Source organism: Geotrypetes seraphini, chromosome 1 (assembly GCF_902459505.1).
Source record: "Geotrypetes seraphini chromosome 1, aGeoSer1.1, whole genome shotgun sequence".
In the NCBI taxonomy this organism is placed as follows: Eukaryota; Metazoa; Chordata; class Amphibia; order Gymnophiona; family Dermophiidae; genus Geotrypetes; species Geotrypetes seraphini.
Window position 1 is genome coordinate 283,447,731 of NC_047084.1, and position 22,512 is coordinate 283,470,242.

Below are 22,512 nucleotides of genomic sequence, written 5' to 3' on the forward strand. Positions count from 1 at the left end.
CTGCTGCTGGCGACTAGGACTTATTTTCAAGGGGATAGGGCTTATATTAAGACCTACCCCAAAAATCATGTTAGGTTTTATTTTCGGGGAAACATGGTATGTACATTTTTATTCTAAACTTTGTGGGGGTGTGACGGGGTCAGTGAACACGGGGGGGGGGGGCTTTACTTTGTCTCTGCAGTGGTTCTCTGGTCACTTTGAATATCTTTTAGGCACTTCTACCTGTCGTTACATTGTCTAATTCACAATGTAGAAATTTTGTCTAGGTAGTCTCATCAAACATTCGATTATCCCTGCAGGACGACTAAGTCTAGGTCGACCCACATTAACCACTCCTCCAAAAATGCCCCTTTCAACTCTGGGCGCATAGCGAGATTTAGAGGCCTAAAATATCCCTGGATACGTCTAAAAAGCTGTTTCGATTGTCGGCACTTGGATGATCTGTCTTTTAGATCGTCAAAGTGCCGACTTGGGCGGGTTTTTAGATGTATTTAAGTTTCCATTGTAACCTATGGAACTTTGTGTGTCTAAGTGGTTTGAAATGCCTCAATATATTTTTCTATTGCCTTTCAATCTACCTCCCCTAAGTGATCTTTCACCAAGTGATCTGTTTAATCAGTTGTTTATGTACAAAGACATATTGTACTCTCCTCTTATGTCCTCTTTCCCAATATTGTATTGTAATATGTTCCTCTCCCTTTTTGTATATTTCCACTGATGTGCTAGAAGCTTTTGTATGTAGATGCTTAATGTATTACTTGTGCAATTCCTCTACCCACTCCATTACACCTTCTTAGTCCTCATCATCCACGAGCTAGGAGCTGAATGCGGGCCTACCTCCAAGTCCAACATGGTGTATCTTCCCTAGTATTACCCCCCACCTCCACAATTACATCATGATTACCGTATTTTCACGTAGATAACGCGCACCCGTGTAAAACGCGCAAACGGGTATAGCATGCGAAAAACACAAATCTATGTACAGAAATTTTTATATACCGCGCACGCTGCCCGACTCTCCCGTCGCCGCCCGACTCTCCTTTCGCCCGCCCCGACTCTCCTCTAGCCACCCCGACTCTCCTTTCGCCCGCCCCGACTCTCCTCTCCCCCTTGAAGTCCTGTCCCCACCCTGAAAGCCTGATACCCCCCCCCCGACGTCCGATTCACCCCCCCGCAGGACCGCTCGCACCCCCACCATGAAGGACCGCTCGCACACACGCGCACCCCGAAGGACCGCTCGCACGCACTCCCACCCGCACCCCCACCCTAAAGGACCGCTCGCACCCCCACAGGCTCCCGACCCCCCCATCATGTAGAAGCTCCTACTGGTGTCCTGCTGCTTCCTCTTGGCGGTCCCGACTCCCCGACACGATCGGGGCAAGAGGGAGCTCAAGCCCTCTTGCCCCAGCCAACCGCGGCACCCCCGACACGATCGGGGTAAGAGGGAGCTCAAGCCCTCTTGCCCCAGCCAACCGCGGCACCCCCGACACAATCGGGGCAAGAGGGAGCTCAAGCCCTCTTGCCCCCCCCCCGACTCCCCGACATGATCGGGGCAAGAGGGAGCTCAAGCCCTCTTGCCCCAGCCAACCGCGGTACCCCCGACACGATCGGGGCAAGAGGGAGCTCAAGCCCTCTTGCCCTCCCGACTCCCTGACACGATCGGGGCAAAAGGGAGCCCAAGTCCTCCTGGCCCTGGCGACCCCCCCCCCCCCCCGCTAGTTGTTCGGGCCAGGAGGGAGCCCAAACACTCCTGGCCACGCGACCCCCCTACCCCCACCCCGCACTACATTACGGGCAGGAGGGATCCCAGGCCTTCCTGCCCTCGACGCAAACCCCCCTCCCAACGACCGCCCCCCCCCAAGAACCTCCGACCGCCCCCAGCCGACCCGCGACCCCCCTGGCCGACCCCCACGACACCCCCACCCCCCTTCCCCGTACCTTTGTGTAGTTGGCCGGACAGACGGGAGCCAAACCCGTCTGTCCGGCAGGCAGCCAACGACGGAATGAGACCGGATTGGCCCATCCGTCCCAAAGCTCCGCCTACTGGTGGGGCCTAAGGCGCCTGGGCCAATCAGAATAGGCCCGGGAGCCTTAGGTCCCTCCTGGGGGCGGGGCCTTGGGCACATGATCGGGTTGGGCCCAACGCGCTCACGCGTATAACGTGCGAGGGTATGCGCGGTACGTAAAAACCACGTATAACGCGTGCGTTATATGCGAGAAAATACGGTAGTATTTGAACTGATGCTGTACTGCTGTATAGGGAAAGCACCACTTCGGTAAAGTAGAGAGAGAAAATTAAAGAGCAGAACACAGTACTCTTTGTACTCTCCCCAGACCAGTCTATTGAGTCCCTCCTAGCCCCTGTCTCCAGCACACAGACAGATGAGAACTTGAAGCCCAATTGAGACCAAACATCTTCTGTTGTGGTTGTACAAGACAGCAGAGAGTAAGAAGATAGAGGAGCAGAACAAAGTTGGAGAGATTTGATGCCACTGACAATGTGACTCTGCTCTGCCCCTGTCTCACATTCACTCAGTCATCACTGTCGCATGTCTTCATTTGGTTTGCTTTCTCCAAGGGATATGGATCAAGCTGTGGGTGTGTATATTTGCTGCTGTTCTGAGTCTCTGCCTGCCATATCCAACGAAATGCAACTAGTTCCACTACAACACAGCCAACTTATTCCCCATCCCCTGTGTGCCGGCCGTTCAACACGGGTGGCTTGGTGTCGGTTTTCTGTAGGAGGAAGAAGAAGAGGTAAATGCCTCAATGCTGCTGCCTCTGATTGGCTTCCTCAGTTGTGTCATGGTCACTGTCAGCGTAATTATGTCTTGTGGAAGCACAGGATATTGGGGCAGGGTGCTTTGCTAACAGTCAGGCCTTGGCCATTAGGTGCTGCTGATTTGGAGCAGGATGAATTACAGGCAGGTTAGGCTGCTTGGCAAGGATTTGTGACAGGTACAGGTCTATGGGCAGTGGCAATATGGTACCTTTTACTGAGATGGCAGATATTTTTGGGGTGGTATTTGCCACCCCATAGCCATACCTGTGGGTAGCAGAAAAGAAGAAGAATGAGTAGACTGAGTGGGAGAAAGAGGAGAGAGGAAACCTATATCTGATGAGGGGGGTTAAAGAAAAGAGAACTGCACTGGGGTTGAGTGGGAAGTGAGGAAGGAGCATTTTTTATTTATTAGGATTTATTTACCGCCTTTTGAAGGAGTTCACTCAAGGCAGTGTACAGCAAGAATAAGTCAAACATAAGCAATAGACAATTGCAGCAGTAAAAGAAAATATTCAGGTTACAATGCAAAGTATGGCATAGAATGTTACATTACAACATCAACACAATGTGTGATAAAACATTTTAATAGATAGCATAGGATGTAAGCAAAGAAATAGAATGTAGATAGAAGAGAGAGTAACAGAGGTTAAAAATAAAGAACTGATTTGAAGAAAGTGTCACATTAGCCAGACTGGTGCTTGAAAATTCTCATCTAGGATAGGAGTGAATAAACATATCCTTCTGCAGTAGTGATCTTCACTAATTTTTAAGTGAAGGCCATTTTGGGTCCAAAAGGGGTGAACGAGAGCTGACAAATATGTTCCTACTTTGGGCCATGACACCAATAACGCTTCTCAACATTCATTTTTAACAGAACACCTGGCCTTGATCACACATGCAGAGCACAGATAAACCCTATGCAAATACAGAACCACATACTAAAAGTCCTAATATACACAAACAAAACTCCAAGATGCCAGACTACGTTCAGTACAACACCAGAGAAATAGAAAGAAATGCATTTCTTCCTGAACAGTGCAAATATAGACAGCAGATATAAATTTGCAAAACTGACATATTTCAACCACTCATTTTAAAATTAAATCTTTTTTCCTACCTTTGTTGTCTGGTGATTTTATTTTTCTAATCATCTTTTCCCAGTCTCTGGCTACACTTTCTTCTGTCTGTGTTCTTAACTGTGTCTCCAGGGCCACCTTATCCATTTACTGTTTTTCTCTCCTTCATTTTCTGTCCTATTTCTTTGTCATTAACTTTTAATATTCAACTTTCTTAAATTTTTCTGCTTCCTTCTCAGATCTATCTATTGTTCCATTTCTTCCCTTCCCATCTATCCACGTTCACCATCTCTTCCTTCTCTTTGCCCTTCATCTCCCCACCATCCATGTGTACCATATCCTTCCTTTTTTTTCTCCCCTATTCCCATCTTTTCTTAAACGGCATTTTTTCCATCTCTCTTCCCTTCCATCCCTCTGGTGGTCTGACATCTTTCTCCTCTCCTTCCCACAGTCTACCATCACGCTCCCCTCCTTTCCCTCTCTCCTCCCCCTTTGTGGTCTGGCATCTCTCTGTCTTTTTCTTCCCTCTCTCCTCTTTTCCTGGTCTGGTGTCTCTCTCCTTCTCTCCCCCTCCACGTCTGACATCTCTCTCCTTCCCTTTCTCTCTTGTGGTCTCTTCTCGCCTCCTCCCTACCATGGTCTGGGATCTTTGTCTTCCCTTTCCCTTCCCTCCCTGAAGGTCTGGCATCTCTTTCTTTTTCTTTCTCACCATCATTGGGGATTTCTGCACCCCAGATTTGCTGGGGATGCTGCAGAGGCAGCATTCACAGCATCTTGGAAGGAGTGGAGGGGGGAGGGTAGTAGTGGTGGAAGTTTGGCCAGAATTAGTCCCCATGATATAGAGGTACTGAAAGAAGTATTGGTGTACAGATCTAGGCCTCAAGACTTAAGGATGTAAATAGAAGTTAGCTGACCATTTAAGTGAGAGAAATTTTAAATGGTTAACTGTTTTAAAATAATAGCTATATTAGGAACACTTGCGATTGTAGGGGTTTCCTCTACGTTCCTATGCATTCTGTACACTGGCTAATAAAGGCCCAGCACACCAAAAATCAGGTGAAAGCTTGGTTGTTCTCTCAAGCTTTTAATAGAAGAGGCAAGTAACTATCTTGTCACTTAAACAAGGGCTACCACTATCTCACATATTTTAGCTCTGAGACCATTTTCTTGCATCTTTTCTGACTTCACATGCAGTTTTCCTTAAGTCAGTCACCCTTATTTTAGCTCTGAGACCATATTTTAGCTCTGAGACCATTTTCTTGCATCTTTTCTGACTCCACCTGCAGTTTTTCCTTAAGTCAGTCACCCTTGTTTTTCTATCTTACCTGTCTATATGTTCCATCTCTGCTTATATCCTATCTTTTCTGTTAGGATATTCTAATGTGTATTGTGTTGATATTAGTACACTATGCTATAATGTGTATCATTATTTAAATTATTTTACTACTTTAATTGTTTATTACCTATATCCAGATTATTTTTGTCTATACCACCTTTGGGTGAATTTCTCAAAAGGCAATAAACTAGTCCTGGAGAGTGATTGTTTATATTTCAGTTTTCTACCCACATCCTGTTTCCCACATAGTGTTAAAACTGCGATGATCATCCAAGCATGAATGTGCATTTTTAGCGATGTGCTGCCACCATGAAAGCAGTACTGTTTCACAGAAGCTGCCAGGAGCTGAACCCAATTCCCTTGTTGATCATACAGCATGGTGTTTCCCCTACCAGCTTAACTGTGCAAGAATTCTCTTGACATAATATGCAAAAAAACTTGTATTATTCAGACATATCCAGTGTTGCTTACTGTAGTGGGACTTTGGGTAATGATGATGAGAGCTGTGTACAGGGAGGAGGTTCTGCTGAGCAGGCGAGGTTCCTAAAAAGTTATTTATTTCCAAGAAACTAGGTGAACTTATTTAAAAAAATTATACATGCTCACATAAATAATGTTTAAATGGTTTTGTTAACAGTTCTATCATCGTCTTGCATTGTTGCTAAAATAATGATTTCTTCTGTTGCAGTTGGAACTTTTAGAGGAACCTTTATGGAATTTAGATGAGTTGTCATTGATGCCTAATGCAGAGTTCTTTAAAAGGTAAGAAACCTATCAAACAAACGTGGGTGAAATGTAGGACATGCCATACTGGTTCAGATCAATGGTCCAACAAAGTCAACATCCAGGCTGCATCTGTGGCCAACCTGAGGGCTCCTTTTACAAAGCTGCAGTAGCGATACTGCCGCAATAAATGCACTGAAGCCCAAAGGAAATGATTGGACTTCTGTGCATAAGAATAGGCTTACTGGGTCAGACCAATAGTCCATCAAGCCGAGTAGCCCATTCTCACAATGGTCAATCCAGGTCACTAGTACCTGGCCAAAACCCAAGGAGTAGCAATATTCCATGCTACCGATCCAGGGCAAGCAGTGGCTTTCCCCATGTCTCGGTTCAGAATTTTTTGGCAAATTATGTGCAATGTATTATATTCATTTCCAAGTACAGCCAACTTGTTACTTTCATCAATCACATAGTTATTTGATGACAACATTGAATTTTGCTTCATTAAATGTTAAGGATATTTCAGCTCCTATAAAGTACAAAAAGCTTTTGCTATATTTTAAAACATCTTAATGCAGACATTTGTTTCAATCAAGAATCACATCTTAGCAGTGCAGAAGCCCAGAAACTGGCTAGGGGATGGATAGAACATTGTTTTGCAGTACCTGCAGAAGGTCTGACCCAGTAAACCTATTCTTATGCTCACAATGAAGCAGTAGAACTTGTTGCTAGACAAAGGAAAATGAGTATTTCGTATGAGATGTTGCTCCATTAATAATTATTAGTCAGGAATAAGTGGGGATCACAGCTTTTTATCGATAGGAGCTAAGGATGACTATTATGGAATAATTCCCCTTTAGGATCTCTTGGCTACTTCTTCTAAGTGACTTAAGGCCCGTTTTACAAAGCCACAGTAGCAATGCTGCTGTGGTAAATGCACAGAAGTCCAATCATTTCCTATGGGCTTCAGTGCATTTATTGCGGCAGCATTGCTACTATAGCTTAACAGAAATTTCCAACATTTTACATTGCTGTTATAGCTACTAAACTCCCCCTGTCGACAAGTTCTTCAAATCTATAAAGGCGCGTAATTGGGACAAAACAGAGTTCATGCCTCTAAATGATTTATGCATTCCATTTACTATTCCCAATTATCCTTTTAAGTGGTCCCTTTCTGGTATAAAGTATTTAGGAGTCTATTTTGATAGAGATCTATATAATACTTCAAAAATGATTATGGGAAAAACCCTTACTAAAATCAAGGAAGTTTTGTTTTTATGATCTCCCCCCTACATCTTTCATGGTGGGGGAGATTAGACTGTCTAAAAATGATGATGGTTCCAAAAATAACATATTTTGAGCTTGTTTCCTTTATTATTTCCTCCTTTTTTATAAACATATGGGCTAATAAGCCACTTACAGTTTCACTGATAATGCTGAAAGCTCCCAAAGAAAGTGGAGATATAAACTTTCCAGATCTTTTATTATATCACAAAGCATTTTCTTTTAAGACAAAGGGCTGAATGGTTGTGTATGACTGATAAATAATAATAATAATATTCCTTGTTGGTTACAGATTGAATCAGCTTTACGTGCTCCTATCCAGCTTTTATGGATAATAGGAACATCTTATTTAAAACACCTTCCTCATAATCCCATATTATCTACTACTTTTAAGTTGCATGTCAAAGCAGCTCCTGATTGGTGAGGCCCGACTTTAGTACAGGAAGAGATGGTCGGAGCATACCACGAGTGATTCCCTTTACTTGCCAGCGCTCCGGCTGCCCTCTCCTGCCCGGTCATTCGCGGTCGGAAAATACCACGAATGACCGGGACAAACAAAAGTGTGCAGGACATCAGTCCACTGTGTAATGCTCAGGTTCAATGGCTCACTTTTTGTGAACTACAGGCTAAGTTTCATTTCCTTGATTCTCAATTTTATCAGTGGCTGGAGTTAAAATCTATTTTGAACAAACCCATTATTAAATCTGTGACCTTGCAACATGGTCCCACGCTTTTATATTATTGTAAATAATTTTTTTTTGTTGGGTCATTCTGCTTTCAATGTCTTATTAAATTTTAAAAATGTATGGGAGGAAGATATAGGATGTAGGCTCTCTGCTGATATTTGGAATTCCTTGTGGAGATCCATATTCTCTGTTCCTAGATATGCTTCTATTATACAAAGTTTGTTTTATTTAACACATAAGGGCTCAGTGGACTCCTGCCAGATCACATAAGATTGATTATTCTCCGTTCTTTAATATGTGTTGAACATGTAATTCTGAAGTTGGCTTACTGAAACATTTGTTGTTTGAATGCATTCATCTTGAGTAATTCTGGTCTTCTGTTTGGAACACCATATGTTTAATATTCATTGTCAATTACCCTTAACTTATCGAACAGCTACATTTAAATCTTTGTTATTGTAGCATATACAGTGGTGCCTCACACAACGAACTTAATTGGTTCCAGGAGCAAGTTTGTTATGCGAAACGTTCGTTATGTGAAACGCGTTTTCCCATAAGAATACATGTAAAAAAAAATAATTCGTTCTGCAGCATAAAATATGCTAAGATTGACATAAAAAAAGATAAATTTTTGGTTATTATTTTTATTTAGATACATCTAAAAACATAATTGTTTTTTAAAACAACACACATTTTTTAAATTTAAAGACAGACTAAGTAGAGTCTAATTTTACAGTGAGAGAGGGCAGAGTCTCAGCGGCAAAAACTGGGACTTAACTGTTCATTTTTTTTTTTTTTCTACCGTGTTTCCCCGATGATAAGGCAGGGCCATCAAATAAGACAGCCCCCCCTTTTTAGAAAAAAATGTAAAATAAGGCACCCCCCCGCAAATAAGCCACCCACCGATACCTGCGCTTACCCGAATCGGGTGGTACGGTGGGTGACTCCGTGTGGTCCCTGGCACCCCCGACACGATCGGGGCAAGAGGGAGCTCAAGCCCTCTTGCCCCCCCGACTCCCCGACACGATCGGGGCAAGAGGGAGCCCAAGCCCTCTTGCCCCCCGACTCCCCGACACGATCGGGGCAAGAGGGAGCCCAAGCCCTCTTGCCCCCCCGACTCCCCGACACGATCGGGGCAAGAGGGAGCCCAAGCCCTCTTGCCCCCCCCCCCGACTCCCCGACACGATCGGGGCAAGAGGGAGCCCAAGCCCTCTTGCCCCCCCCGACTCCCCGACACGATCGGGGCAAGAGGGAGCCCAAGCCCTCTTGCCCCCCCGACTCCCCGACACGATCGGGGCAAGAGGGAGCCCAAGCCCTCTTGCCCCGCCGATTCCCCAACTCCCCGACAATATCGGGCCAGGAGGGAGCCCAAGTCCTCCTGGCCACGGCGACCCCCTAACCCCACCCTGCACTACATTACGGGCAGGAGGGATCCCAGGCCCTCCTGCCCTCGACGCAAACCCCCCCTCCCCCCAACGACCGCCCCCCCCAAGAACCTCCGACCGCCCCCCCAGCCGACCCGCGACCCCCCTGGCCGACCCCCACGACACCCCCAACCCCCTTCCCCGTACCTTTCTGTAGTTGGCCGGACAGACGGGAGCCAAACCCGCCTGTCCGGCAGGCAGCCAACGACGGAATGAGGCCGGATTGGCCCATCCGTCCCAAAGCTCCGCCTACTGGTGGGGCCTAAGGCGCCTGGGCCAATCAGAATAGGCCCGGGAGCCTTAGGTCCCTCCTGGGGGCAGGGCCTGAGGCACATGGTCGGGTTGGGCCCATGTGCCTCAGGCCCCGCCCCCAGGAGGGACCTAAGGCTCCCGGGCCTATTCTGATTGGCCCAGGCGCCTTAGGCCCCACCAGTAGGCGGAGCTTTGGGACGGATGGGCCAATCCGGCCTCCTTCCGTCGTTGGCTGCCTGCCGGACAGGCGGGTTTGGCTCCCGTCTGTCCGGCCAACTACAGAAAGGTACGGGGAAGGGGGTTGGGGGTGTCGTGGGGGTCGGCCAGGGGGGTCGCGGGTCGGCTGGGGGGCGGTCGGAGGTTCTTGGGGGGGGCGGTCGTTGGGGGGAGGGGGGGTTTGCGTCGAGGGCAGGAGGGCCTGGGATCCCTCCTGCCCGTAATGTAGTGCAGGGTGGGGTTAGGGGGTCGCCGTGGCCAGGAGGACTTGGGCTCCCTCCTGGCCCGCTCGTGTCGGGGGGTCGGGGGGGCAAGAGGGCTTGGGCTCCCTCTTGCCCCGATCGTGTCGGGGAGTCGGGGGGGGGCAAGAGGGCTTGGGCTCCCTCTTGCCCCGATCGTGTCGGGGAGGCGGGGGGGCAAGAGGGCTTGAGCTCCCTCTTGCCCCGATCGTGTCGGGGAGTCGGGGGGGCAAGAGGGCTTGGGCTCCCTCTTGCCCCGATCGTGTCGGGGAGTCGGGGGGGCAAGAGGGCTTGAGCTCCCTCTTGCCCCGATCGTGTCGGGGAGTCGGGGGGGCAAGAGGGCTTGGGCTCCCTCTTGCCCCGATCGTGTCGGGGAGTCGGGGGGGCAAGAGGGCTTGGGCTCCCTCTTGCCCCGATCGTGTCGGGGAGTCGGGGGGGCAAGAGGGCTTGGGCTCCCTCTTGCCCCGATCGTGTCGGGGAGTCGGGGGGGCAAGAGGGCTTGGGCTCCCTCTTGCCCCGATCGTGTCGGGGAGTCGGGGGGGCAAGAGGGCTTGGGCTCCCTCTTGCCCCGATCGTGTCGGGGAGTCGGGGGGGCAAGAGGGCTTGGGCTCCCTCTTGCCCCGATCGTGTCGGGGAGTCGGGGGGGCAAGAGGGCTTGAGCTCCCTCTTGCCCCGATCGTGTCGGGGAGTCGGGGGGGCAAGAGGGCTTGGGCTCCCTCTTGCCCCGATCGTGTCGGGGAGTCGGGGGGGCAAGAGGGCTTGGGCTCCCTCTTGCCCCGATCGTGTCGGGGAGTCGGGGGGGCAAGAGGGCTTGGGCTCCCTCTTGCCCCGATCGTGTCGGGGAGTCGGGGGGGGGGGGGCAAGAGGGAGCCAGGCGGAGAGAGGGCAGTTAAGCGCAGTGCCTGCGCGGAAGGATGCAGCTCGGGCGACTTCGTTGTGTGAAACGAAGTTCGTTGTACGAATCAAGACATAAAGTTCGTTGTGCGCAGCGTTCGCTGTGCGAGGCGTCCGTTATGCGAGGCACCACTGTAATACCGTTAGATAATTGTTCATTGGTGGATACCTTACTATCTTTAGCCCTTAAAACTATTTTAAATTTTTGGAAAGATTTGACTCAAATTACTTATATGAATTGGTGGAATTTGGTTTGTTTGACACATAGGTTCGAGTCATATTTAGCCAAGAAAGTTAATGGGTATCATCGTTTCAAGTCTAAATGGAATCTTCTAAAATTGTATTCATCTAACATTTATAATTGAACTTGCTTATTTATTTGGTACATTATATTTCTAGGCTGTACTTGCTTATCTCTTATTTTATTATGTTAGTAATTACATATATTTGAATTTTTCTAAGATATTGTATTTTAATGGAATTTGTGCTATTGTTTGCTTGTTTATTTATTTATATATTGGTTATTTAATGTGGTTTGTGGAATTTATACTTTGTCTGTCATATATATAAACAGCCTAGCATCCATGTGGCTACAGTCACCACCTTATCACACTGTTTCGTTGCATTCAGATCCTTAGACACTATCGCCTTCTCCTCGTCCGTGCATATCAGCCTCAGTGTTCTCCCCAGAAATTTTTTCCAGCCAGGTGGCATGAAAAAGTAGCCGGGTGGGGCTGGACTTGGAAATTTGGTGGTGGGGAAAATTAAGGGCTTCTTTTACTAAGCTGCAATAGCGTTTTTAGCACGTGCAGAATTGCCGCGCTACACGGCTAGAACTAACGCCAGCTCAATGCTGGCATTTGTGTCTAGCACGAGCAGCAATTCTGCGCGAGCTAAGCGTGTGGTAAAACCGCTAGCGCAGCTTAGTAAAAGGAGCCCTAAATGTGTACTATTTGTATTAGTTAATTATTATTAGTTATTTTCCAATGCTCAATATGGCAACCTTTCTTAAGGTTTAACACTTGTTCCATAATTTTTTATTAAATTTAAGAAGTATCCAATTCTAGAAGTGAATAATTAGATATTTGCCCTCTTTCAAATAGTATAGAGCAGCGTCTCTCAAACTTTTTTAACTCCGGCACACTAAACGGAGCAAATGTTTTTTGTGACACATTAAATGCAGCAAATAGTTTTCATGGCTGGAAAAAATTTCTGGGGAGAATATTGTACCCGTTAATTTTCAAGGTCCAATCACGTCAAAGACTGATGCTTATCTGGGCAGTTGTATAATAAAAAGAATGGATAAGATAACATGAAAAGTAAAATTGTCATGAATCAGAGGGATACATACCCTGTAGGTCCTAAAAGCAGGCTTGTGGATTAGATATAAACTATGAAGGCTGTGGTGTACCTAGCATATGTCAATGAAAACAAGTGGAATTGTCCAATAAGAAAAGGTGCAACAAATAAAGATGTCTTTCAACTCATCTGGACAATCAGTTCTATCTTTTGTGGATTTGTTTCCCCTGTGTTTTGCGTACCTAGCATATGTGACACCCGAGGCCCATCATTTTTTTATACCCCCCATCTGTATGAAAAACATGATTTTTAGTAATAATCCACACATCACACAAGAGTGTACCTAGGAAAAAGCAGCATCTTACATACTGCAGTGAGCAGTACAACATCAATACACCCATTGTAAAACTAAACAAGCCAGACTAGTACAGATCAATCCTACACAGTCAATCCTAACTGACACCATGTCTTTCGAACACACAGAACACAGAAAACACCTTCGCCTAGTATGGAATATGTAATCACAAACTAACCCCTCTCCCTTTTACAAAACTATAATGTGGTTTTTAGCCATGGTGGTAACAGCTCAGACTCTCATAGAATTCTGAGCAATTACCACCATGGCCGGTGCTATAAAAAACCCTCTACAGTTTTGTAAAAGGGGGGATAAAATATAAAAACGTAGACAAAGGTTAAATTGAACCACCAAGAAGCTGGACTCTATACAATGCAACACCACAGAAACAGCGATGCATCTCCCCTAAAGCAAAAAAATAAATATAATTTTTTTCTACATTGTCTTCTCTGGTTTCTGCTTTCCTCATAGTCTTGTCACTCTCTTCCTTTCATCCACTGTCTACCCTCTCTCTGCCCCTTCTATATGGCATCTTCTCTCCTTGTATTCCCCTTCCATCTCTCCCTTCACCCCTATTATTCTGCATCCATCTTCTTCCCTTCCCTCCTCCAATGGTCTGGCATCTCTCTCCTGTTCTTCCCTTCCTTCTCCCACACGCCCATGGTCTGGCATTTCACTCTCTCCTCTCCCTTCCCCCACTTCCATCAGCATCTGCTCCCTTTCTTTCCCTCCAACCTAATTCCATCCAGTATCCTTCCCCCTTATGTCTCTCTCTCCTTTCCCTGCACACCAATTCCATCAGCATCTGCCCCCTTTCTCTCCCTCCACCACCCTTCCATACCACCCTGACCCCCTTTTTCTCCCTCTACCACCCTTCTATGCTCCTCTCTCCCTCCAAACCAGCAAGGTCCCATGATGACTGCTTCTGTTGCCTCTGCCTCTGGAAGATGTAAGTGATGTTGGAGGGGGTGGGCCGGCAGACGCAGGGAGTTGTGGCAAGGTTCCGCAATGACTGCAGCTGCCAGTCCACCCCTTCCGACGCCACTTACGTCTTCCGGAGGCAGAGGCGGCAAATGCAGTCATAGCAGGACCTTCCTGCACTTCAGTATGGCTGCCGACTCTGCTTCGAAATAAGTACGGCAGCCGCGCTGAGGTGCAGGTGCCATTTAGAGCAGCTCGGAAGGTTCTGGATCCAGCCGGCTGTGTACCCCCCTAAGGCTGGCACCAGGGGCGGTCTGCCACTGTATGAGGGGACAAAAAATAATAAAAAGAATGGATAACTTGACCGATTTAGACATGTCATACAATTATAACCATAAAAATATGTCGTAAAATGTAATTCTAAACTCAAAAGACTCCAGATGAAAAGCAGACTATAGAAAGGAAACCAGAAAAGACCAGGTAGATGAAAAGTGAAACCTGGGAAAGATCTAAATTATTCTTCAAATGAGCTTCTATTAAAACCAAAGAATAAAACCACAGCACTCGGGAAAGTAAAAAAGGGAGAGTAAAATGGACTTAACGAAAAGGTCTCTGCACTGATGAGATAAACTCGTACGCAGAATAAATGTGAACATGCGACAGTGGGGCTATGATATTTGATCTGTTGAAAGAGGCGCCAAAACAGTGTCGGCAGTGGATTGAATGCACACTGATAGGGGAGGGGCATCGGGCTGTTAAAAAAGGCTGCTTTAATAAATAAATGAAAATACTAGTGAAAAACTAAAAAAAAACCATGATAAAATGCCGAACCTGACTGCAAGTGGGTAGTGAAAGTAGCATAAGGCACCCGTAGTACTGTTAGTGCCAGAGCTGCTAAGAATAAAGAACCGTGCTGTACATGAGGAGAAAAAAGAAAGAATGAGGTGATAAGATGTAAAGTCCTGGCCCCTCACTGCACCACTTGATAAAACTAAGGAGCGATGTTCTAAAGCAGGGGTGCCCACACTTTTTGGGCTTGCGAGCTACTTTTAAAATGACCAAGTCAAAATGATCTACCAACAATAAAATTAAAAAAACCCCACAAAGTACACTGTACGCATAGAAAATGTTGCACACTGTACGCATAGAAAATGTTAATTATTATTCCTATTCCAGGGTTTTTCAAAGAGGTCAAAGCAGATGACTCTATGCACTATCACCTCAGTAACAACCATACAAAAATAGACAAATACCCCCCCTCCCTTTTTACTAAACCACGATAGCAGTTTTTAGTGCAGGGAGTTGCGCTGAATGCCCAGCGCTGCTCTCGACGCTCATAGGCTCCCTGTGCTAAAAACCTCTATTGCGGTTTAGTAAAAGGGGACCTTAGTGTAAAATATAGACATCAGATATAAATTCAGACACATTTTGATCACTAAATTTAAAATAAAATCATTTTTCCTACCTTGTCTGGTGATTTCATGAATCTCTGGTTGCACTTTCTTCTTCTGACTGTGCATCCAATCTTTCTTCCCTTCTTTTAGCCTGTATGTTTCCTCTCCTCTAGACCTCATTCCCTCCCCCAACTTTTCCTTCCTCTCTCCCTGCCCTTTCTTTCTCTCTGCCTCCCTTTCTTTTTTTTTTTATGTTTCTCTTCTTTCCTTCTGTCTCCCTGCCTGCCCTTTTTCTTTCTTTCTCCCTGCCCTCCCCCAAGCCACTGCCACTGCCATCGGGGACCAGGACCCAAACACCAATAACAGGCCCGAAAGCCGACGCTGCCCCTGGCTCTCCCTGCTTCGGCTGACCAGCATTCCTCTCCCCAACGTCAATTCTGCCGTCGGGAAGAGGAAGGCTGATTGGCCCAAGATCGCGATCGACCTATTGGGGGAAATGCTGTTGGGTCCTGCCTTCGCGGGAACAGAAAGTAGGCAGGACCCGGCAGCAAGAAGAGCAAATGCTTCACTAACCTGTCTCCCGCCTTAGCCCATAGCGAACGCTTGCTTCAGGGCTCTCAACATGTGCGTGCCGGCTTCCCTTCTCTTCCCTCCGAAACCGGAAGTTATGTTCGGGGGGGGGGGGGGAGAGAAGGGAAGCCGGCACGCACATGTTGAGAGCCCTGAAGCAAGCGTTCGCTACGGGCTAAGGCGGGAGGCAGGTTAGTGAAGCATTTGCTCTTCTTGCTGCCGGGTCCTGCCTACTTTATGTTTCCACGAAGGCAGGACCCGTCAGCATTTCCCCCAAGAGAGCCCCGGAGCATAAGATCGCTACGGGCTGAAATCTCCAAGCCGGGTTTTTTTTTGTTTTTTTTTAAATGTTCAGCAGCGGTGGCAGCAGCAGATGATAGCCGGGCGCTCGTGTAAATTAGCTGGGCGGACCGCCCAGCTAAAAGGCCCTAGGGAGAACACTGAGCCTCTCGCTTCTCAGCACATACATCTCCCTCAGATTTTTACTCCCCAAATGCATCACTCTGCACTTCTTTGCATTGCATTTCAGTTTCCAGACATCATTAGATCATTCTTTCAGCTTTTGCAGATCCTTTTTCCACTACCTTCAGGGTGTTCACTCTTACAAGTGTTGTTATCATTCGTAAAAAGGCAAACATGACCTTCTAAACCTGTGGCAATAACGCTCACAAATATATTGAACAGAATCGACCCCAGCACTTGAGGCACTACTCGCCTTTCCTTCCTCCGAGTGAATTTCATTAACCACTACCCTCTGATGTCTGTCCGTCAACCAGTTTTTAATCTAGTTCACCATTTTGGGTCCTAACTTCAGCTGGTCAAGTTTTTTCAAGAGCCTTCTATAAGGAACCGTGTTAAATGCTTTGTTGAAATTTAAATTAATTATATCTAGTGCACTTCCTTGATCTAATTCTCTGGTCACCCAGTCAAAGTATTCAATCAGATTAGGCTCCTCCATAAGGAAGCCCAAGGGAGGAGCCTGAGGCGCCCAAGGGAGAAACCCGAGGCACCTGATCCAATCGGGACCTTAGGCCCCTCCCCATGCATCACATGATGCACCGGGGCAGGGCCTAGGCCCTCATTGCACCAGAGAAAGTCAGAGGAGCAGGAGGGACTTAGCACTCCTCCTGCTCCCAACTTAAAGGTACAGGGGTAGATGGGGAAAAGGGGGATGATGGCGGTGAGGGGAGGAGGAAGAGGAGAGAATGACTCGACCCAACCCAACCATGGGGGCTCGACAGCAGGAGGGAATTGGCATCCCTCCTGCCATAAGTTCAGCGGGCGGGAGGGTTCGGGGGGGGGGGGGGAAAGTTCTGCGGGGGGTGGGTGGGGAGGAGGAGAGTGGGCCGATGGCAGGAGGGAGTGGGGCATCCCTCCTGCTATATTTAAGAGCGGCGGGGGACAGTCTGTTGGCAGGAGGGAGTGGGCATCCTGCCTGCCTTTTTTTTGGGTTGGGGGAAGGAAAGGGGTGCTGTTGGAAGGCTTTTTTTTCTTTATTTGGGAGGGGGACATATATTTTGCGTGTGTAATACATGCAAAATATCTGTGCCATTTAAAAATAATTAAAAAAAAAAGCCTCCCAACAGAAGCCCTGACAGCAGTGACAGGAGGCTTCTTCTCCTGTCACCACTGTCAGGGCTCTGCACTGACTCAATCGCTCAATCCAAACTTGATAGTGAATCAATCGCTGTTTAAAAATCGTCCAGAGAATTGGCCAACAGCAATTGAGTCGCTATCTTTAGTGAACCTAGGCCAGAGTGTGTAGAGCTATCGGGAGACTATATTGAAAAATAAAACCAAACATTTTTGAAAACACTTTTTTTTCCTACTGAGATAGATAAATTTTTGATCACCCATTGTAACATGGTGATGGATTACCCCTAAAATACCATCTATTTTTGAGACTCAGTTCATTTGTCTGTTTTTCACCATCTGTTTACTTACGCATGCACAAATAGATGTGTTGCAAGTACATTAGACTGCGATGCCAACAGGAGTCCCCACTCCTGCCAGCAAAGATCAGATCAGGCCTTGGCCGCCATGGCAGAGGGAGGAAATTATGTTTACATTTATTAAATTTGCTATACTTCCTTTCCTGGTACACAAAGCAAAGCCAAAAAAACACTGTTATTGTAACTGAAAATAAATTAGAAAAATAGAGTCAAAGGGCATTACAGACAATTTAAACATTAAAACAGAAGAAAGCACAAATGTGGATGTTAAATCTTAGGTGTAAGAGCTACTCATGACCAGTTTCCCAAGACTGAGAGAAGAGATGGGTTTTACTGAGGCCTGAAATTTCTTAAAAGATAATTCCAAACATAGTGGGGGAGAAAAGCATTCCAGAGCAAGGATGTAGTGCAATAGAATCGGGGTGGATAAAAATTGGTGATTTTTAAATCCACTCTGAATATAATACAGTATGATGAGTAGTTTAGAGTCTTGCTCTTGAGACAGAAGGAACCTATAAATGGCAGTCATGTACTGAATACACAGGTCAGACTGGGGTATAGGTAGTAATTTAGGAGATGTATATAGAGCATTTTGTGAGATTCTTGAACTGCATTCTATGTTTGATAGAGGGGCTTGGCTGCATTTCTTGGCATGACATAAAATTCTAATTGCTGTAGTTTGAAGTTGTTTGATCACAGAGAGATCAGAACCTGAGTATACTATATTGCAATAATCTAGTTGTGAGGCTATTAGGCCCGGATTCGATAAGTGGCACCATCATCGTCGTGTACCTTACATTGGAGAAACACACCGATTTACTCATTAAGAAATGTTTTTCAGTGCTCTGGAAGCTTCATACCATCAAGAAATATTTTGATGAACTTTCTTTTCAGTTGTTGGTGCAATCTGCCATTTTAAGTATACTGGACTACTGTAACATTGTACAGTAAAATCTTGGATTGCAAGTAACTTGGTTTGCAAGACAAGCAAAAACATTTTATTAAATTTTGACTTGATATACAAGCAATATCTTGCAATACAAGTATATACCGTATACACGCGTCACATCATCACAACTGAGCCAATGGTTCTTCTCTCTGTGACGCTGCAAGAGTGTAGTGACTGTTCTAAACGAGTGAGGTCTTGCAATACAAGTAAGTATAGTATTTTGTATTAAAGATTTTGGGTTGTGGAACGAATCGTCTAAGTTTCCATTATTTCTTATGGGGAAATTCGCTTTGATATACGAGTGTTTTGGATTACAAGCATGCTTCTGGAACGAATTATGCTCGCAAAGGTTTGACTGTATATTCTAAAGAGATTAAAGGTAGTCCAGAATACTGCTGTTCGCCTCACTGCACTGGCTGCCTGTGGAGTCTAGAATATTGTTTAAGTTTTTTTTGCATCTGTTACAAAGTAGCATTTGGTCTGTCACCAGGTTATCTTCTTTCTCATTTTTCTTGGAGTCATTCTAATAAAAATACACGGAGAGCACAGTTAGTTACTTCTATAAAATCTTGTTGTTATAAGAAGTTCCTCGAGAAAACTTTTTCTTTTCAGGCCGCTAAAATGCATACCGTATTTTTACGCATATAACGCGCGCGTTATACGTGTTTTTACAAACCGTGCATAACCTTGCGCGGTATATGCGTGAGCGCGCTATATAATTTTTTTTTTACATAGTTCCCCCTTCGACGTCCGATTCACCCCCCCCTCCGTAGGACCACTCGCACCCCCACCCCGAAGGACCGCTCGCACGCACCCCCACCCCGAAGGACTGCTCGCACGCACTCCCACCCGCACTCCCACCCGCACCCCCACCCTGAAGGACCGCTCGCACCCCCACAGCCTCCCGACCCCCCCCCCCATCATGTAGAAGCTCCTACCGGTGTCCTGCTGCTTCCTCTTGGCGGTCCCGGCCCTTCTGTGAGCTCTGCGCCTGCTGCTTCCTCTTCCGGCGGTTCGCCCTTTCTCTAACGTCAAGCCCTCTTGCCCCGCCGACTCCCCGACACGATCGAGGCAAGAGGGAGCTCAAGCTCTCTTGCCCCAGCCAACGGCGGCACCCCCGACATGATCGGGGCAAAAGGTAGCCCAAGCCCTCTTGCCCCGCCGACTCCCCAACTCCCCGACAATATCGGGCCAGGAGGGAGCCCAAACCCTCCTGGCCACGGCGACCCCCTACCCCCACCCCGCACTACATTACGGGCAGGAGGGATCTCAGGCCCTCCTGCCCTCGACGCAAACCCCCCTCCCCCCAATGACCGCCCCCCACAAGAACCTCCGACCGCTCCCCCAGCCGACCCGCGACCCCCCTGGCTGACCCCCACGACACCCCTACTCCCCTTCCCCGTATCTTTGTGTAGTTGGCCGGACAGACGGGAGCCAAACCCGCCTGTCCGGCAGGCAGCCAACGACGGAATGAGGCCGGATTGGCCCATCCGTCCCAAAGCTCCGCCTACTGGTGGGGCCTAAGGCGCCTGGGCCAATCAGAATAAGCCCGGGAGCCTTAGGTCCCTCCTGGGGGCGGGGCCTTGGGCACATGGTCAGGTTGGGCATCTTAGACTACTTCACATTAAATAACTATGTTCCATTTTCTTCCCTCTTATCCTTGATCTGGACCTTACGCTTATTTTCAAGAAAAGCCTTTAGTTGTTTGGGCTCATAGAATTAAACATTTTCAGGGAAAATGCAAAAAGAAATGCACCCCCAGGGCCCATCCCTGGGGGACAGTTATCTTCTAATTTCTTTTTGGATTGTTCCTTGATGCAATGAATTGCAATAGTCAAGTTGTGAGATCAACAGAGAGTATAGTAGAATGTTTAGAGACGGTGGTTCTAGAAGACTGGAGATGGATCTGATCATTCTTAATTTGTAGAAACATGAAAGACAGTAATATTTGGTATTAAAAATTCAGGGAACAGACACCAGGTAAACTATTTTATGTGAGGAATATGGCAAGAACCAGAATGACCTTTTAGACCATCAGGAAATCCATGAGCCAGGAAAGCCCTTTTTTATGCAAGGATTGTGGGAAGTTCAGCCTCCAAGCTCACCACAGAATCCACATGGGAGGGATAACCTTTGCATATGCCACATGTGACAAAGATTTCATATGCTGTCAGCACCATGTGAGGCACCAAGGAGCTCATTTTTCAAAAAAGAAAAACGTCCAAAAAGTGGTATAAAGGGGCAGATGGAAGTGAAGGAGTGGCCTTGTGGCTAGAGCAGCTGCCTTAGCCTGAGGTTGTGAGTTCGATTCCCACTGCAGCTCCTTGTGACTCTGGGCAAGTCACTTAACACGTCATTGCACCATGTAGACCACTTTGATTGGGTAAACTACACAGAAAAAGCAATATATCAAGTCCCATCCCCATTTCTCACCAAACCTTTCCAATTTGTTGTTTTCGAAATCTGTTTTCTAGACTAGTGGTTCCTAACCCAGTCCTGGAGGACCACCAGCCAGTCGGGTTTTTTAGCATATCCCTAATGAATATGCATGAGAGAGATTTGCATATAATGGAGGTGACAGGCATGCAAATCTGCACCATGCATATTCATCGGGGCTGTCCTAAAAACCTGACTGGCTAGTGGTCCTCCAGGACAGAGTTGGGAACCAATCCTCTAGAAGGATTTCTATGCTGTTCATCTGCAGTTTGTCTAAATCTCAAGAGGGTGTGTTAGAGGCATGGTGTGGGCAGGACTAGAGCAGGTTTATGACTTGGACATTTTTCTGCCATGATTCAACATTTAAGAATACACCTAGGTCACAATTTGGATTTCTGGGGCTAGACCTGTTTTAACAATGAATAAGTGTTAAAAAGGTGATTAAAGCTTCAGATATTATGGCCAGTCCTATTAGAGCAGCAGTCTCAAACATGCGGCCCGCGGGCTGCATGCGGCCCCCCCCCCCGGGACTATTTTGCGGCCCGCGATCTGTCCTCTCCACTTCACAAGTTTTCCGATTGTGGAGAGGACAATCGCAAACAGACTGCGACTGCGGCTCACCTAAAGCAGAGGTCCCCAATCTGCTTCCCTTCCCTTCTCACTGCCCTCCCTCAAGCCACTGCAATCGGGGAACAGGCCAACGCCGAGGTCTTAGCTCTCCCTGTTTATCTTCCCCAGCTCAGAGCTGACCAATTCTCACCACCCGACATCAATTCTAACGTCGGGGAGGAAGTTCTGGGCCAGCCAGGCAGCGATTGGCTGGCCCGGAACTTCCTCCCCGACGTTAGCATTGATGTTGGGTGGCGAGAATTGGTCGGCCCCACACTGGGGAAGATAAGCAGTAAGAGCTAAGACCTCGGTGCTGGCCTGTTCCCTGATTGCGGCGGTGGCAGCCTGTTCCCCAATGGTGGTGGCTTGGGGGAGGGCAGGGAGAAATAAAGAAAGAAAGGGGTGGGGACAGGGAGACAGAAAGAAAGAAGGGAGATGGGACACAGACAGAAATGGGCATGGAGAGAGAAAGACAGAAAGAAAGGATGGGCATGGAGAAAGAAAAAAAGAAAGAAAGGGGGCACGGAGAGAGAGAGAAAGAAAGAAGGGGGCAGGGTGAAAGAAATAAAAAGTTGGGGGAGGGAAGGAGACAGATGCCAGACCAGGGGAAAGGAAGGAAGGAGGGAGGGAGAGAAAGGAAAGAAAGAGATGTCAGACCAGATAGAGATAGAAGGGAAGGTAAGACATGGAAACGTAGATTTTGAAATGAAAGCAGAAAAATTGAATATTAAGTTAATGCCAAAGATGGATGCAATGCAGAAAGTGAAGATGGAGAGAAAAACAAGAAGGCCCTGGAAACAGTTAAAAGCACAGAAAAATAAAGTCACCAGCCAACAAAGGTAGGGAAAATGATTTTATTTTCAATATAGTGATTGAAATGTGTCAGTTTTGAGAAAGGAAAGATATTAAACTTTAAATGTGAGGGCTGCAGAAAAAATAGGGTACTTGGAGGACCGCAGAAAAAATAGTTAATGACAATTTTGCATAAGGTAAAACTCTTTATAGTTTATAAATCTTTCCTTTAACTGTTATAGGAAAGATTTATAAACTATAAAGAGTTTTACCTCATGCAAAGTTGTCATTTCTTTAATAAGACATTAACTATTTCTTCTGCG

General features: G+C 46.8%; 1 protein-coding gene across 2 annotated transcripts in view; it reads left to right on the top strand.

Annotated features, from left to right (window-relative positions):
• The window catches only part of PTPRA (protein tyrosine phosphatase receptor type A), a 287,845-nt gene that overhangs the window by 11,908 nt on the left and 253,425 nt on the right, over positions 1-22,512 (top strand). For both annotated transcript variants that reach the window (XM_033952928.1, XM_033952945.1), the window contains exon 2: positions 5,883-5,956. The gene's annotated coding sequence lies outside the window, so the exon portion shown is untranslated. The remainder of the gene's footprint in view (positions 1-5,882; positions 5,957-22,512) is intronic.